Source organism: Rhinoderma darwinii, chromosome 10, assembly GCF_050947455.1.
Source record: "Rhinoderma darwinii isolate aRhiDar2 chromosome 10, aRhiDar2.hap1, whole genome shotgun sequence".
Lineage (NCBI taxonomy): Eukaryota > Metazoa > Chordata > Amphibia > Anura > Rhinodermatidae > Rhinoderma > Rhinoderma darwinii.
In genome coordinates this window covers 103,093,036-103,110,277 of record NC_134696.1, presented here as the reverse complement: position 1 = coordinate 103,110,277, position 17,242 = coordinate 103,093,036, and the positions used below count along the sequence as shown (strand labels likewise).

At 38.7% G+C, this 17,242-nt stretch overlaps 1 protein-coding gene across 2 annotated transcripts in view; it reads right to left on the bottom strand.

The window, feature by feature from the left end:
- KIRREL2 (kirre like nephrin family adhesion molecule 2) overlaps positions 1-17,242 on the bottom strand; it is a 93,158-nt gene that overhangs the window by 66,172 nt on the left and 9,744 nt on the right. The window lies entirely within an intron of this gene.

Here is a 17,242-nt window from a genome sequence, read left to right as displayed (position 1 = left end):
TCCGCCACTGCTCCGCAACAGACAGAGCATGCTGCGGACACCAAATTCCGCTCCGCAGCCTATGCTCCGCAGCGGAATTGTACGTATCGTGTAAACGAACACTGCTAAATTAAAGTGAAAGTCAATGTAGAAACGGCTCCGCTGCGGATTAACGCTGCGGAGTGTCCGCAGCGGAATTTAAGTGCAATTCCGCCATGTGTGAACCCGCCCTAAACGGTATTACATCTCCCAGGAGCAGAGTGGGGGGAGTAGTGTCGCGCAGGTTTTTTATACTCTGAAAAGTGGCCCCGCCCATTTATATAGGACACACCCTCAAACGACGGCATTTAAATAAAAAATAGTGCATGTGATCCGCTTCATCACATCCCATAATACATACAGACCCCGGACCAGATTCTCTAGACCAATACAGACCCCATAAAGTAATAAAGACCCCCTAAATAAATAATGCAGACCCTCTAATGAAATACAAACAGACCGAAGACCAAACCCCCTAAATACAGACCCCAAAAAAGAGCCCCTGAACTAATACAGACCAGACCCTCTAAATAAATACAGGACCCACACCCCCAAAAGCAATAGACCACAGACCTCTAAATACAGACCCAGACCCCTAAAAATATAAAGACCCCCCGAAATAAGGACTCCAGACCCCCTAAACAATTACAGACAGACACAGAACAAAACCCCCTAAATACAGACCCCAGAAAAGGGTCCTTAAACTAACAAAGACCCCACACCCCTAAACTAACACAGACATCAGACCAATAAACTAACCCCGGCCCCCTGTCCCCTAAACTAAAACAGACCCCAGAACAGACCCCTAAACTAATACAGACCCCAGACCAGACCCCTATACTAAGGGCATGACCACACGTGGCGGATTTCCTCCGCAACTGTCCGCATCAATGCCGCACAGAATCTGCGTTGCAGATTCTGCTGCGGATCTGCACAAAATGTGCAGTAAAGTGATGCGGACTAGCTGCTGCGGACTGCGGGAAAAGTGCTTCTCTTCTCCCTATCAGTGCAGGATAGAGAGAAGGGACAGCACTTTCCCTAGTGAAAGTAAACGAATTTCATACTTACCGGCCGTTGTCTTGGTGACGCGTCCCTCTTTCGGCATTCAGCCCGACCTCCCTGGATGACGCGGCAGTCCATGTGACCGCTGCAGCCTGTGCTTGGCCTGTGATTGGCTGCAGCCGTCACTTAGACTGAAACGTCATCCTGGGAGGCCGGACTGGAGACAAAAGCAGGGAGTTCTCGGTAAGCATGAACTTCTATTTTTTTACAGGTTGCTGTATATTGAGATCGTAGTCACTGTCCCGGGTGCAGAAACAGTTACTGCCGATCGCTTAACTCTTTCAGCACCCTGGACAGTGACTATTTACAGACGTCTCCTAGCAACGCTCCCGTAATTACGGGAGCCCCATTGACTTCCTCAGTCTGGCTGTAGACCTAGAAATACATAGGTCCAGCCAGAATGAAGAAATGTCATGTCCAAAAAGCAAGACGGATCCGCAGCACACATAACATGTGCATGACATGTTTTTTCACCTATATGACATGTTTTATGATGTTATCATGTAAATCTTAAGTGATAGTTCTCCTATACCCATGCCATGATCTAATCAATTGTACATTTCTCTAGTGCCCGACGAAGGTCTGTCTGACCGAAACGTCGACGTCGCACATACAGCCTCTGGCATCCATAATTAAAATAAAAATATATTTTTGTAACACAAGCAAGGTGTGCCGAGTACAAATTCTTAACCTATACCCGGGTTGGGACCCTACCTCGAGCACCCAAAGAAACCAGTGCCATCTGAACACAACCATATGTGCATGACAGCTGCGGACTTCATTGCGGAAATTAGAATCTCCATTGAAGTCAATGGAGAAATTCCGCCATGAGTCCGCCACTGCTCCGCAACAGACAGAGCATGCTGCGGACACCAAATTCCGCTCCGCAGCCTATGCTCCGCAGCGGAATTTTACGCCTCGTCTAAACGAACACTGCTAAATTAAAGTGTAAGTCAATGGACAAACGGCTCCGCTGCGGATTAACGCTGCGGAGTGTCCGCAGCGGAATTTAAGTGAAATTCCGCCACGTGTGAACCCAGCTTAATACAGACCCCAGACCAGACCCCTAAACTAATACAGACCCCAGACCAGACCCCTAAACTAATACAGACCCCAGACCAGACCCCTAAACTAATACAGACCCCAGACCAGACCCCTAAACTAATACAGACCACAGACCAGACCCCTAAACTAATACAGACCCTAGACCAGACCCCTAAATACAGACCCCGGACCAGACCCCTAAACTAATACAGAACACAGACCAGACCCCTAAACCAATACAGACCCTGGACCAGACCCCTAAACTAATACAGACCCCGGACCAGACCCCTAAACTAATACAGACCCCAGACCAGACCCCTAAACTAATACAGACCCCAGACCAGACCCCTAAACTAATACAGACCCCAGACCCCTAAATACAGACCCCAGACCAGACCCCTAAACTAATACAGACCCTAGACCAGACCCCTAAATAAAGACCCCCAGACCAGACCCCTAAACTAATACAGACCCCAAACCAGACCCCTAAACTAATACAGACCCCAGACCCCTAAACTAATACAGACCCCGGACCAGACCCCTAAACTAATACAGAACACAGACCAGACCCCTAAACCAATACAGACCCTGGACCAGACCCCTAAACTAATACAGACCCCGGACCAGACCCCTAAACTAATACAGACCCCAGACCAGACCCCTAAACTAATACAGACCCCAGACCAGACCCCTAAACTAATACAGACCCCAGACCCCTAAATACAGACCCCAGACCAGACCCCTAAACTAATACAGACCCTAGACCAGACCCCTAAATAAAGACCCCCAGACCAGACCCCTAAACTAATACAGACCCCAAACCAGACCCCTAAACTAATACAGACCCCAGACCCCTAAACTAATACAGACCCCAGACCAGACCCCTAAATACAGACCCCAGACCAGACCCCTAAATACAGACCACAGACCAGACCCCTAAACTAATACAGACCCCGGACCCCTAAATACAGACCCCAGACCAGACCCCTAAACTAATACAGACCCCAGACCCCTAAATACAGACCCCAGACCAGACCCCTAAACTAATACAGACCACAGACCAGACCCCTAAACTAATAAAGACCCCCAGACCAGACCCCTAAACTAATAAAGACCCCCAGACCAGACCCCTAAAATAATACAGACCCCAAACCAGACCCCTAAACTAATACAGACCCCAAACCAGACCCCTAAACTAATAAAGACACCAGACCAGACCCCTAAATACAGACCCCAGACCAGACCCCTAAACTAATACAGACCCCAGACCAGACCCCTAAATACAGACCCCAGACCAGACCCCTAAATACAGACCACAGACCAGACCCCTAAACTAATACAGACCCCAGACCAGACCCCTAAACTAATACAGACCCCTAAACTAATACAGACCCCGGACCAGACCCCTAAACTAATACAGACCCCGGACCAGACCCCTAAACTAATACAGAACACAGACCAGACCCCTAAACTAATACAGACCCCGGACCAGACCCCTAAACTAATACAGACCCCGGACCAGACCCCTAAACTAATACAGACCCCGGACCAGACCCCTAAACTAATACAGAACACAGACCAGACCCCTAAACTAATACAGACCCCGGACCAGACCCCTAAACTAATACAGACCCCGGACCAGACCCCTAAACTAATACAGACCCCAGACCAGACCCCTAAACTAATACAGACCCCAGACCAGACCCCTAAACTAATACAGACCCCAGACCAGACCCCTAAACTAATACAGACCCCAGACCAGACCCCTAAACTAATACAGACCCCAGAACAAACCCCTAAACTAATACAGACCCCAGACCAGACCCCTAAATACAGACCCCGGACCAGACCCTAAACTAATACAGAACACAGACCAGACCCCTAAACTAATACAGACCCCGGACCAGACCCCTAAACTAATACAGACCCCAGACCAGACCCCTAAACTAATACAGACCCCAGACCAGACCCCTAAACTAATACAGACCCCAGACCCCTAAACTAATACAGACCTCAGACCAGACCCCTAAACTAATACAGACCCCAGACCAGACCCCTAAACTAATACAGACCACAGACCAGACCCCTAAACTAATACAGACCCCAGACCAGACCCCTGAACTAATACAGACCCCAGACCAGACCCCTAAACTAATACAGACCACAGACCAGACCCCTAAACTAATACAGACCACAGACCAGACCCCTAAACTAATACAGACCTCAGACCAGACCCCTAAATACAGACCCCGGACCAGACCCTAAACTAATACAGAACACAGACCAGACCCCTAAACTAATACAGACCCCGGACCAGACCCCTAAACTAATACAGACCCCAGACCAGACCCCTAAACTAATACAGACCCCAGACCAGACCCCTAAACTAATACAGACCCCAGACCCCTAAACTAATACAGACCTCAGACCAGACCCCTAAACTAATACAGACCCCAGACCAGACCCCTAAACTAATACAGACCACAGACCATACCCCTAAACTAATACAGACCCCAGACCAGACCCCTGAACTAATACAGACCCCAGACCAGACCCCTAAACTAATACAGACCACAGACCAGACCCCTAAACTAATACAGACTCCAGACCAGACCCCTAAACTAATACAGACCACAGACCAGACCCCTAGGTTGGGTGGATGGGGGGCTCTGGGGAGATCTCCCCTTTTTCCAGGAGAGTTGGTAAGTTTGTTTTTTCTCAGATTTCTTACTAACAAGTCTCCTCGTTCTACAGTGGTACATCCTGCGCTCCCATCACTTCACATCTGCGCAGTTTTGATGTTCAGGAGTCTGGGAAAGTCGGATGACGACCCTGCAGGAACTGTAATGGCAGCCATACTCGTAGTCACCCAGCTTTCCCAGGAAAAGATGTAAATGAGAAACAGCTGAATTAATTTAGACAGAAGAGGACGAGTAAAGTAATGATATTTAAAGGGGAATCACGCTGGGGGGGGGGGGGGGCACTCTGTTCCCTCCTCGTCGTCTCTCCCAGAGTTCACATCTCCGGCTTTATCCGCAGTTTAATTGGGATTTTCAACATTTTCTAATCCAGGTCTGTTTTTGAGTTCAGTTGATTTAATCCAGAGGCTGCTGTGTTACATCTGTTCTGCGGATTGTAACAAACACTGCAAGGGCACCTTGTGGTCTATAAGCCCCCCGCCCAGCGCCACCCCCACCGCCTGCAGCCGGTTTACTCTTCATATAGGGACATTTATCATTGATCCTGCTGTAAAAGGGGGATTACAGGACATCAACAATCACTGTAATCACACAGGCCGCCTATATATATATCTATATATATATATATATATATATATATATATATATATATATATATACACCCCCCCCCCACCCGTTGTAATTAATGGCCCTATGTAAATATGGCGCTTGATTGGAAAGCTAACAATCTAATACATATACAAGGACTGAGAAATCAGACAAAAACTGCCACAAAATATCAATTTAATCTGAGATGATTTCCTGATTTGACTCATTTTTAACTAAAACATAAACATTAAATAACATAATCCCAACATTCTATAACATGTTGCAATTTGCAGTCACTTGCAGTACCACATTTCACCACTACCTGCACTGATATATTCCATAGACTCCAATGCAACAGCGCCCCCTCCAAGAACTTAAAATTCCAATAAAACAATGAGGATTCCCCTAAAGTAAAGCCTGGAATGTGCTCGTGATCAGAGGAGAAGCGGCGTTTATTTTAATCAGCAAAAAAAGCTTTGCAAATCTTGAGCCATTGAAAATTAGCAGGTAGGAGCCCTTTAATACTCAGTGTTTGGCCACTAAAAGGGGAGTCCCACCTTATTGACTGATCGAGGACCCTGTACCAGAGGTTTATGTCACGTGAAGCCCCTGACTCCGCTCTTGTACTGCAGTGTCATTGATTTCAGAGGCAGGTCCTATGATGGGGCTGGTTGCATTGGTAATCACACCCATAGAACTGTGTAATTCGTTTTGGTCATTCACAATGTCAACAAGGGGTAAAATAGAAAAAAAACATTGTATATGCTGGACCCCAATGTTCCTCCGGGCAGTAGATGGTGGGCTCCTATGTTCCTCCGGGCAGTATCATGGGGATCAGTTATTGTAGACCATGTGACGCGTGTATAGATGCTGCTCTGGGAGTGAATTCCAGCTGTAGTGACCCTGGCGGGGGGTACATACTTATTATTAGAGATTTCTCCGTAGCCTCTTACTAATCAGGGTCACAGGTCAAATGGACAGTGATTAGCAAACTAAGAATTCCAATAAATGGATTTATGAAGGAGGAAGACGCCCTGCATGACCCCAATAATAATCACATGGGGCCAGAAATGCTCCAGTATCTATCTATCTATCTATCTATCTATCTATCTATCTATCTATCTATCTATCTATCTATCTATCTATCTATCTATCTATCTATCTATCTATCTCATATCTATCTATCTATCTATCTATCTATCTATCTATCTATCTATCTATCTATCTATCTATCTATCTATCTATCTATCTATCTATCTATCTCATATCTATCTCATATCTATCTCATATCTATCTATCTATCTCATATCTATCTATCTATCTATCTATCTATCTATCTATCTATCTATCTATCTATCTATCTATCTATCTATCTATCTATCTATCTATCTCATATCTATCTATCTCATATCTATCTATCTATCTATCTATCTATCTATCTATCTATCTATCTATCTATCTATCTATCTATCTATCTATCTATCTATCTATCTATCTATCTATCTATCTCATATCTATCTATCTATCTATCTATCTATCTATCTATCTATCTATCTATCTATCTATCTATCTATCTATCTATCTATCTACCTATCTATCTCATATCTATCTCATCTCTATCTATCTATCTATCTATCTATCTATCTATCTATCTATCTATCTATCTATCTATCTATCTATCTATCTATCTATCTATCTCATATCTATCTATCTATCTATCTATCTATCTATCTATCTATCTATCTATCTATCTATCTATCTATCTATCTATCTATCTACCTATCTATCTCATCTCTATCTATCTATCTATCTATCTATCTATCTATCTATCTATCTATCTATCTATCTATCTATCTATCTATCTCATATCTATCTATCTATCTATCTCATATCTATCTATCTATCTATCTATCTATCTATCTATCTATCTATCTATCTATCTATCTATCTATCTATCTATCTCATATCTATCTATCTATCTATCTATCTATCTATCTATCTATCTATCTATCTATCTATCTATCATCTATCTATCATCTATCTATCTATCTATCTATCTATCTATCTATCTATCTATCTATCTATCTATCTATCTATCTATCTATCTATCTATCTATCTCTCCCTATCTCTATCTATCTATCTATCTATCTATCTATCTATCTATCTATCTATCTATCTATCTATCTATCTATCTATCTATCTATCTATCTATCTATCTATCTATCAAGAAAATTCAGCAGCACTCCAATGATCAAGGTGAAAAAAAGGTGAAATTTATTGTGCCAACATGGCAATGCAACGTTTCCGTCCCACCTTGGGACCTTTCTCAAGCATAGTGATACATACAAGTTCAGTGATTTATATAGTGTGTATCCAATCAGTGTCGTCAATCTCATTAAAATAATGAGTTTGATGTATACATCTCAAAACAACGTGATACAAACAAAGAAAGAGTATCGAAGTGACATAGATCGATACATATAGTGAAAACAATACGTTGATGTTAAAAACAACATAAAACATACATTTCTCATGCAAGAAAATACAACATTCCTTAAATCGCAATATTCACCAGCTGGGTGAAATTCGGAGACTGCACGACCACTTAACCAATCAGAACGCAGGTATTGTTGTAAGACGTATAACACTTGTCATTCACAGCCCGTATCTGTCCGGCTCCACTGCGCATGCGTCGGATCAGTCCGGACCGGATATGACGTCTCGCTATAGTAACTAGGATACTGATCGTTAGTAAACAAAGTCCTCTTAACATTCAATTATATATGGTCGATCAGTATAACCCGGAAAAGACACATCGCTTCAAGAGTTACACATATCGATCCTCCGAAAGGACCAGAGCATACAATACAGATAGGAAATATGAATCAACTTAAGACATTGCTCAACTTGTCTTTACACAGCACCTACAGGGTAAATATACCCAAATGTTATACCTACATGGAAATAGGCAGTTTACCGCACATCATAATTTAGAGTGTCAAAAGCTCATTCATGATAATACATAAGTAATAGAATCCACACGAGGAAGACGGGATCCCGATCACATTCCGTGGACGGCGGTCTCCGTCATTCACGTTCGTGGAAAGAAACGCACACAACATCGTGTACGCGATCCCAACCATCTCGCCTATAACACGTGTATCTGACTCACCATATTTTAAAAATAATAAAAATAAAAAAGAGAGACAAAAGATGTGCCGTAAATACAACCCAGCCATGGGAAAAGAAGAAACTAATAAAATATCAAATATGCTGAGAAACAAAAACGTTGAGCAAGAGAACATTTCAACCATCTTTCCATCGCAGATATAGCTAATATTGGTTTATCGTAATATCAATAAAGTTGATCTGAAGTGGTCCTGCAGTCCCATGTTTATCTATAATAGAAGAATTTTTTATTAAAAATATATCAAAGATTCATGTATCACACATTTTCTTTTTAAAGAGGAGAACATCACCAGAAGTCCAGACACAACAGGAGGTAACGGTCTCAGGGAGCAACTCTGGATACATTAAATTCAACGTTAAGACCATTAGGTCGCAAGGTATTCAATTGGAAGATCCATTTAAGTTCACATTTATGTAGTGCCCTATGTCGATCACCACCCTTATAGGATAAAGGGATATGGTCAAGGATCATAAATTTCAGATCCTTTTCAGTATGGCCATGATCAGTAAAATGTTTTGCAACAGGTAAATCACATTTCTTTTTTCTTATTGAGTACCGATGGTTATTCAACCTCGTTTTAAAATCACATGTAGTTTCCCCTACATACAATAAATGGCAGGGGCACCAAAGTACATAAATAACCCAGTCCGTATCACAGGTTACATGATGTTTAATCTTAAATACCTTATGTGTCACAGGATGATCAAAAGTATTACCCCTCTGCATAAGATTGCAATTGATGCATCTATGGCATGGGAAATTTCCTGGTCTTAAAGACTTTAATAACGCTTGTGTCCCTTTCAGTTGTTGTTTACCAACTCTGGTTCTAACAAGGTTGTCCCGTAGATTCTTAGATCTGCGGTAAGACATTAAGGGCGAGTTGTTTAGTTCACAGATATGGTTATAGCTATTTTTGATGATAGGCCAATGTCTATTCAAAATGCTGGATACATTGCCACTCAACACATTATATGTAGATATGAATGGTAATCTTTTGCTTTTAATGTGCTTACACGATTTAGTCAATGTTTCCCTCGGGATACTCTTGATCTTCATTTTATGAGTATATAATAAATGTTTAGGGTATCCCCTTTGTGCAAAATTAGAGATCATGAGGTCTAGGGACGCATCTAAATCATTCGGATCATCCACAATCCGTTTTGCTCTCATCATCTGACTCAATGGCAAAGACCGTATCATGTTCTTGGGATGACAGCTCTCAAATTGTAGAAGGGTATTACGATCTGTATCTTTCGTATGTAACCTAGTGGTTAGGACATTGTCCCTTAGTATTACATTGACATCCAAAAACTGTACCATTTCATTGGAATAGGTCATAGTAAATTGGATGTTTTGATCAATCTGATTAAGGAACTGATGAAAAGACTCCAAGTTTGCTACAGTATCCATCCAGATGAGGAAGACATCGTCTATGTATCTCCACCACCCCAGTACATGGGTGAAGTGGTGGGACACATAGACGCATGTCTCCTCCATCATGTCCATGAAAATATTAGCGTAGGTGGGGGCCATATTGGACCCCATCGCCGTCCCCTTTAATTGAATGTAAAATTTATCATCGAACATGAAGTAATTATTAGTCAAAATAAGTTCTAGGAGAGACATGATGAATTCCCTACACGGGATATCATAATCAGAATCCATTAGTCTCCGTCTCACTGCCTCCATACCTCTATCATGTCCTATAGAGGTATAGAGGGAGACAACATCAAAAGACACCAACAGGTATCTATCTATCTATCTATCTATCTCTCCCATATCTATCTATCTATCTATCTATCTATCTATCTATCTATCTATCTATCTATCTATCTATCTATCTATCTATCTATCTATCTATCTATCTATCTATCTATCTATCTATTCGTCTATCTATCTATCTATCTATCTATCTATCTATCTATCTATCTATCTATCTATCTATCTATCTATCTATCTATCTATCTATCTATCTATCTATCTATCTATCTATCATATCTCTGGACAGCTGAAGCTCTGGAGAGGTCTTGGATCTTGGTAATATTGACCAGATATCCTGTGCTTCCGTCCTTGTATTATAAACTCCAGTTCCTAGTGTATATTTTATTCCGTCGGATGTATATATAAAAATAAATCATATGTCTTTGTTTATAATAAAATATAAAATGTATTATGATTATTTCTGGTAATGTTGTATTTTTATGTGTCTTTATGCAGTATATACTGACACAGATAATAACATTCCTTATTTCCCAGCCCCAAGTTTCATTTACTAGGTGACTGAGCTCCTCTCTTCCAGCAGATCCATCTCTTGTTCTCCTGAGAGGGTTGGAGGGTCTCTGTGGTGGGGTCCCTAGGACAGCTGCCGGGCCCTGAGGAAGGAGGAGACGTTAATCCTGTTATCTTGTTAAGGAAGTCTCACTCCTCTCTAGAGGTCAATAAATTAATTAGAAAGTGAGAGCGAGGAGGAGACGGAGGCCACACAGGGTCAGGTGTCCACATGTCAGGTGGTAAATGACTTTATATCGCACATGGAGAACATATCTGCAGACTGATAGAGAAACCATATGGTGGTGTAATAATAATATAAAGATCAACCAGTCTTTATATAATGTCCTGCAAACTAGAACATAGATCAAACAAAAATGGCTCAGTGCCCGGGGGGAAACATGGGTGGAGGACCGAGAACAGGGGAACCGACTGATGTCCAGAATGAAGAGTCTATGTCATGTTAATATAGAGAGAATTGTCCAGGCCTCAAGATGGAACATTGATTTCATATTCCATTTACCCTGAGAATTTATTTATTTCAGTTGCTTATACAGCGCCAATAAAATATAACTACTATTATACTGCCCCCTATGTAGAAGAATATAACTACTATAATACTGCTCCTATATACAAGAATATAACTACTATAATACTGCTCCTATATACAAGAATATAACTACTATAATACTGCCCCTATATACAAGAATATAACTATTATAATACTGCTCCTATATACAAGAATATAACTACTATAATACTGCCCCTATATATAAAGAATATAACTACTATAATACTGCCCCCTATATACAGGAATATAACTACTATAATACTGCTCCTATATACAAGAATATAACTACTATAATACTACTCCCTATATACAAGAATATAACTACTATTATACTGCCCCCTATGTAGAAGAATATAACTACTATAATACTGCGCCTATATACAAGACTATAACTACTATAATACTGCCCCTATGTACAAGAATATATATCTACTATAATACTGCTCCTATATACAAGAATATAACTACTATAATACTGCTCCCTATGTAGAAGAATATAACTACTATTATATTGCCCCCTATGTAGAAGAATATAACTACTATAATACTGCTCCTATATACAAGAATATAACTACTATAATACTGCTCCTATATACAAAAATATATATCTACTATAATACTGCTACTATATACAAGAATATAACTACTATAATACTGCTCCTATATACAAGAATATAACTACTATAATACTGCTCCTATATACAAGAATATAACTACTATAATACTGCCCCTATATACAAGAATATATATCTACTATAATACTGCTCCTATATACAAGAATATAACTACTATAATACTGCTCCTATATACAAGAATATAACTACTATAATACTGCCCCTATATACAAGAATATAACTATTATAATACTGCTCCTATATACAAGAATATAACTACTATAATACTGCCCCTATATACAAGAATATAACTACTATAATACTGCCCCCTATATACAGGAATATAACTACTATAATACTGCTCCTATATACAAGAATATAACTACTATAATACTACTCCCTATATACAAGAATATAACTACTATTATACTGCCCCCTATGTAGAAGAATATAACTACTATAATACTGCTCCTATATACAAGAATATAACTACTATAATACTGCTCCTATATACAAGAATATATATCTACTATAATACTGCTCCTATATACAAGAATATAACTACTATAATACTGCTCCTATATACAAGAATATAACTACTATAATACTGCTCCTATATACAAGAATATAACTACTATAATACTGCTCCTATATACAAGAATATAACTACTATAATACTGCTCCTATATACAAGAACATAACTACTATAATACTGCCCCCTATGTAGAAGAATATAACTACTATAATACTGCCTCCTATATACAAGAATATAACTACTATAATACTGCCCCCTATATACAAGAATATAACTACTATAATACTGCCCCCTATATACAAGAATATAACTACTATAATACTGCCCCTATATACAAGAATATAACTACTATAATACTGCCTCGTATATACAAGAATATAACTACTATAATACTGCCCCCTATATACAAGAATATAACTACTATAATACTGCCCCTATGTACAAGAATATAACTACTATAATACTGCCCCCTATATACAAGAATATAACTACTATAATACTGCCCCTATGTACAAGAATATAACTACTATAATACTGCCTCCTATATACAAGAATATAACTACTATAATACTGCCCCTATATACAAGAATATAACTACTATAATACTGCCTCGTATATACAAGAATATAACTACTATAATACTGCCCGCTATATACAAGAATATAACTACTATAATACTGCCCCTATGTACAAGAATATAACTACTATAATACTGCCCCCTATATACAAGAATATAACTACTATAATACTGCCCCCTATATACAAGAATATAACTACTATAATACTGCCCTCTATATACAAGAATATAACTACTATAATACTGCCCCCTATATACAAGAATAGAACTTCTATAATACTGCCCCTATATACAAGAAAATAACTACTGTAATACTGCCCCCTATATACAAGAATATAACTACTATAATACTGCCCCTATATACAAGAATATAACTAATATAATACTGCCCCTATATACAGAATATAACTACTGTAATACTGCCTCCTATATACAAGAAAATAACTACTGTAATACTGCCCCCTATATACAAGAATATAACTACTATAATACTGCCCCTATATACAAGAATATAACTAATATAATACTGCCCCTATATACAGAATATAACTACTATAATACTGCCTCCTATATACAAGAATATAACTACTATAATACTGCCCCCTATATATAAGAATATAACTACTATAATACTGCCCCCTATATACAAGAATATAACTACTACAATACTGCCCCTATGTACAAGAATATAACTACTATAATACTGCCTCCTATATACAAGAATATTACTACTATAATACTGCCCCCTATATACAAGAATATAACTACTATAATACTGCCCCCTATATACAAGAATATAACTACTATAATACTGCTCCTATATACAAGAATATAACTACTATAATACTGCTCCCTATATACAAGAATATAACTACTATAATACTGCTCCCTATATACAAGAATATAACTACTATAATACTGCCCCTATATACAAGAATATAACTACTATAATACTGGTCCCTATATACAAGAATATAACTACTATAATACTGCTCCTATATACAAGAATATAACTGCTATAATACTGCTCCTATATACAAGAATATAACTACTATAATACTGCCCCTATATACAAGAATATAACTACTATAATACTGCCCCCTATGTAGAAGAATATAACTACTATAATACTTCTCCCTATATACAAGAATATAACTACTATAATACTGCCCCCTATATACAAGAATATAACTACTATAATACTGCCTCCTATATACAAGAATATAACTACTATAAGGGCATGGCCACACGTGGCGGATTTCCTCCGCAACTGTCCGCATCAATGCCGCACCTAATCCGGGTTGCGGATTACGGCTGCGGATCTGACCAAAATGTGCAGAAAATTGATGCGGACTAGCTGCTGCGGACTGCGGGAAAAGTGCTTCCCTTCTCCCTATCAGTGCAGGATAGAGAGAAGGGCCAGCACTTTCCCTAGTGAAAGTAAACGAATTTCATACTTACCGGCCGTTGTCTTGGTGACGCGTCCCTCTTTCGGCATCCAGCCCGACCTCCCTGGATGACGCGCCAGTCCATGTGACCGCTGCAGCCTGTGCTTGGCCTGTGATTGGCTGCAGCCGTCACTTAGACTGAAACGTCATCCTGGGAGGCCGGACTGGAGACAGAAGCAGGGAGTTCTCAGTAAGTATGAACTTATATTTTTTTACAGATACATGTATATTGAGATCGGTAGTCACTGTCCCGGGTGCAGAAACAGTTACTGCCGATCGCTTAACTCTTTCAGCACCCTGGACAGTGACTATTTACAGACGTCTCCTAGCAACGCTCCCGTCATTACGGGAGCCCCATTGACTTCCTCAGTCTGGCTGTAGACCTAGAAATACATAGGTCCAGCCAGAATGAAGAAATGTCAAGTTAAAAAAGCAAGACGCATCCGCAGCACACATAACATGTGCATGACAGCTGCGGACTTCATTGCGGAACTTTGAATCTCCATTGAAGTCAATGGAGAAATTCCGCCATGAGTCCGCCACTGCTCCGCAACAGACAGAGCATGCTGCGGACACCAAATTCCGCTCCGCAGCCTATGCTCCGCAGCGGAATTTTACGCATCGTCTAAACGAACACTGCTAAATTAAAGTGGAAGTCAATGGAGAAAAGGCTCCGCTGCGGATTAACGCTGCGGAGTGTCCGCAGCGGAATTTAAGTGAAATTCCGCCACGTGTGAACCCAGTCTAATACTGCCCCTATATACAAGAATATAACTACTATAATACTGCCCCTATATACAAGAATATAACTACTATAATACTGCCTCCTATATACAAGAATATAACTACTATAATACTGCCCCCTATATACAAGAATATAACTACTATAATACTGCCCAATATATACAAGAATATAACTACTATAACACTGCCCCTATATACAAGAATATAACTACTATAATACTGCTCCTATATACAAGAATATAACTACTATAATACTTCTCCTATATACAAGAATATAACTACTATAATACTGCCCCCTATATACAAGAATATAACTACTATAATACTTCTCCTATATACAAGAATATAACTACTATAATACTGCCCCTATATACAAGAATATAACTACTATAATACTGCCTCCCTATATACAAGAATATAACTACTATAATACTGCCTCCTATATACAAGAATATAACTACTATAATACTTCTCCTATATACAAGAATATAACTACTATAATACTGGCTCCTATATACAAGAATATAACTACTATAATACTGCCCCTATATACAAGAATATAACAACTATAATACTGCCCCCTATATACAAGAATATAACTACTATAATACTGCCTCCTATATACAAGAATATAACTACTATAATACCGCCCCTATATACAAGAATATAACTACTATAATACTGCCTCCTATATACAAGAATATAACTACTATAATACTTCTCCTATATACAAGAATATAACTACTATAATACTGCCCCCTATATACAAGAATATAACTACTATAATACTGCCCCTATATACAAGAATATAACTACTATAATACTGCCTCCTATATACAAGAATATAACTACTATAATACCGCCCCTATATACAAGAATATAACTACTATAATACTGCTCCTATATACAAGAATATAACTACTATAATACTGCCTCCTATATACAAGAATATAACTACTATAATACTGCCCCTATATACAAGTATATAACTACTATAATACTGCCCCTATATACAAGAATATAACTACTATATTACTGCCCCCTATATACAAGAATATAACTACTATAATACTGCTCCTATATACCAGAATATAACTACTATAATACTGCCCCCTATATACAGGAATATAACTACTATAATACTGCCTCCTATATACAAGAATATAACTACTATAATACTGCCCCTATATACAAGAATATAACTACTATAATACTGCCTCCTATATACAAGAATATAACTACTATAATACTTCTCCTATATACAAGAATATATCTACTATAATACTGCCCCTATATACAAGAATATAACTACTATAATACTGCCCCTATATACAAGAATATAACTACTATAATACTGCCCCTATATACAAGAATATAACTACTATAATACTGCCCCTATATACAAGAATATAACTACTATAATACTGCTCCTATATACAAGAATATAACTACTATAATACTGCCTCCTATATACAAGAATATAACTACTATAATACTGCCTCCTATATACAAGAATATAACTACTATAATACTGCCCCTATATACAAGAATATAACTACTATAATACTGCCCCTATATACAAAAATATAACTACTATAATACTGCTCCTATATACAAGAATATAACTACTATATACTGCTCCTATATACAAGAATATAACTACTATAATACTGCTCCCTATATACAAGAATATAACTACTATAATACTGCCTCCTATATACAAGAATATAACTACTATAATACTGCCGCCTATATACAAGAATATAACTACTATAATACTGCTCCTATATACAAGAATATAACTACTATAATACTGCCCCTATATACAAGAATATAAGTACTATAATACTGCCCCCTATATACAAGAATATAACTACTATAAT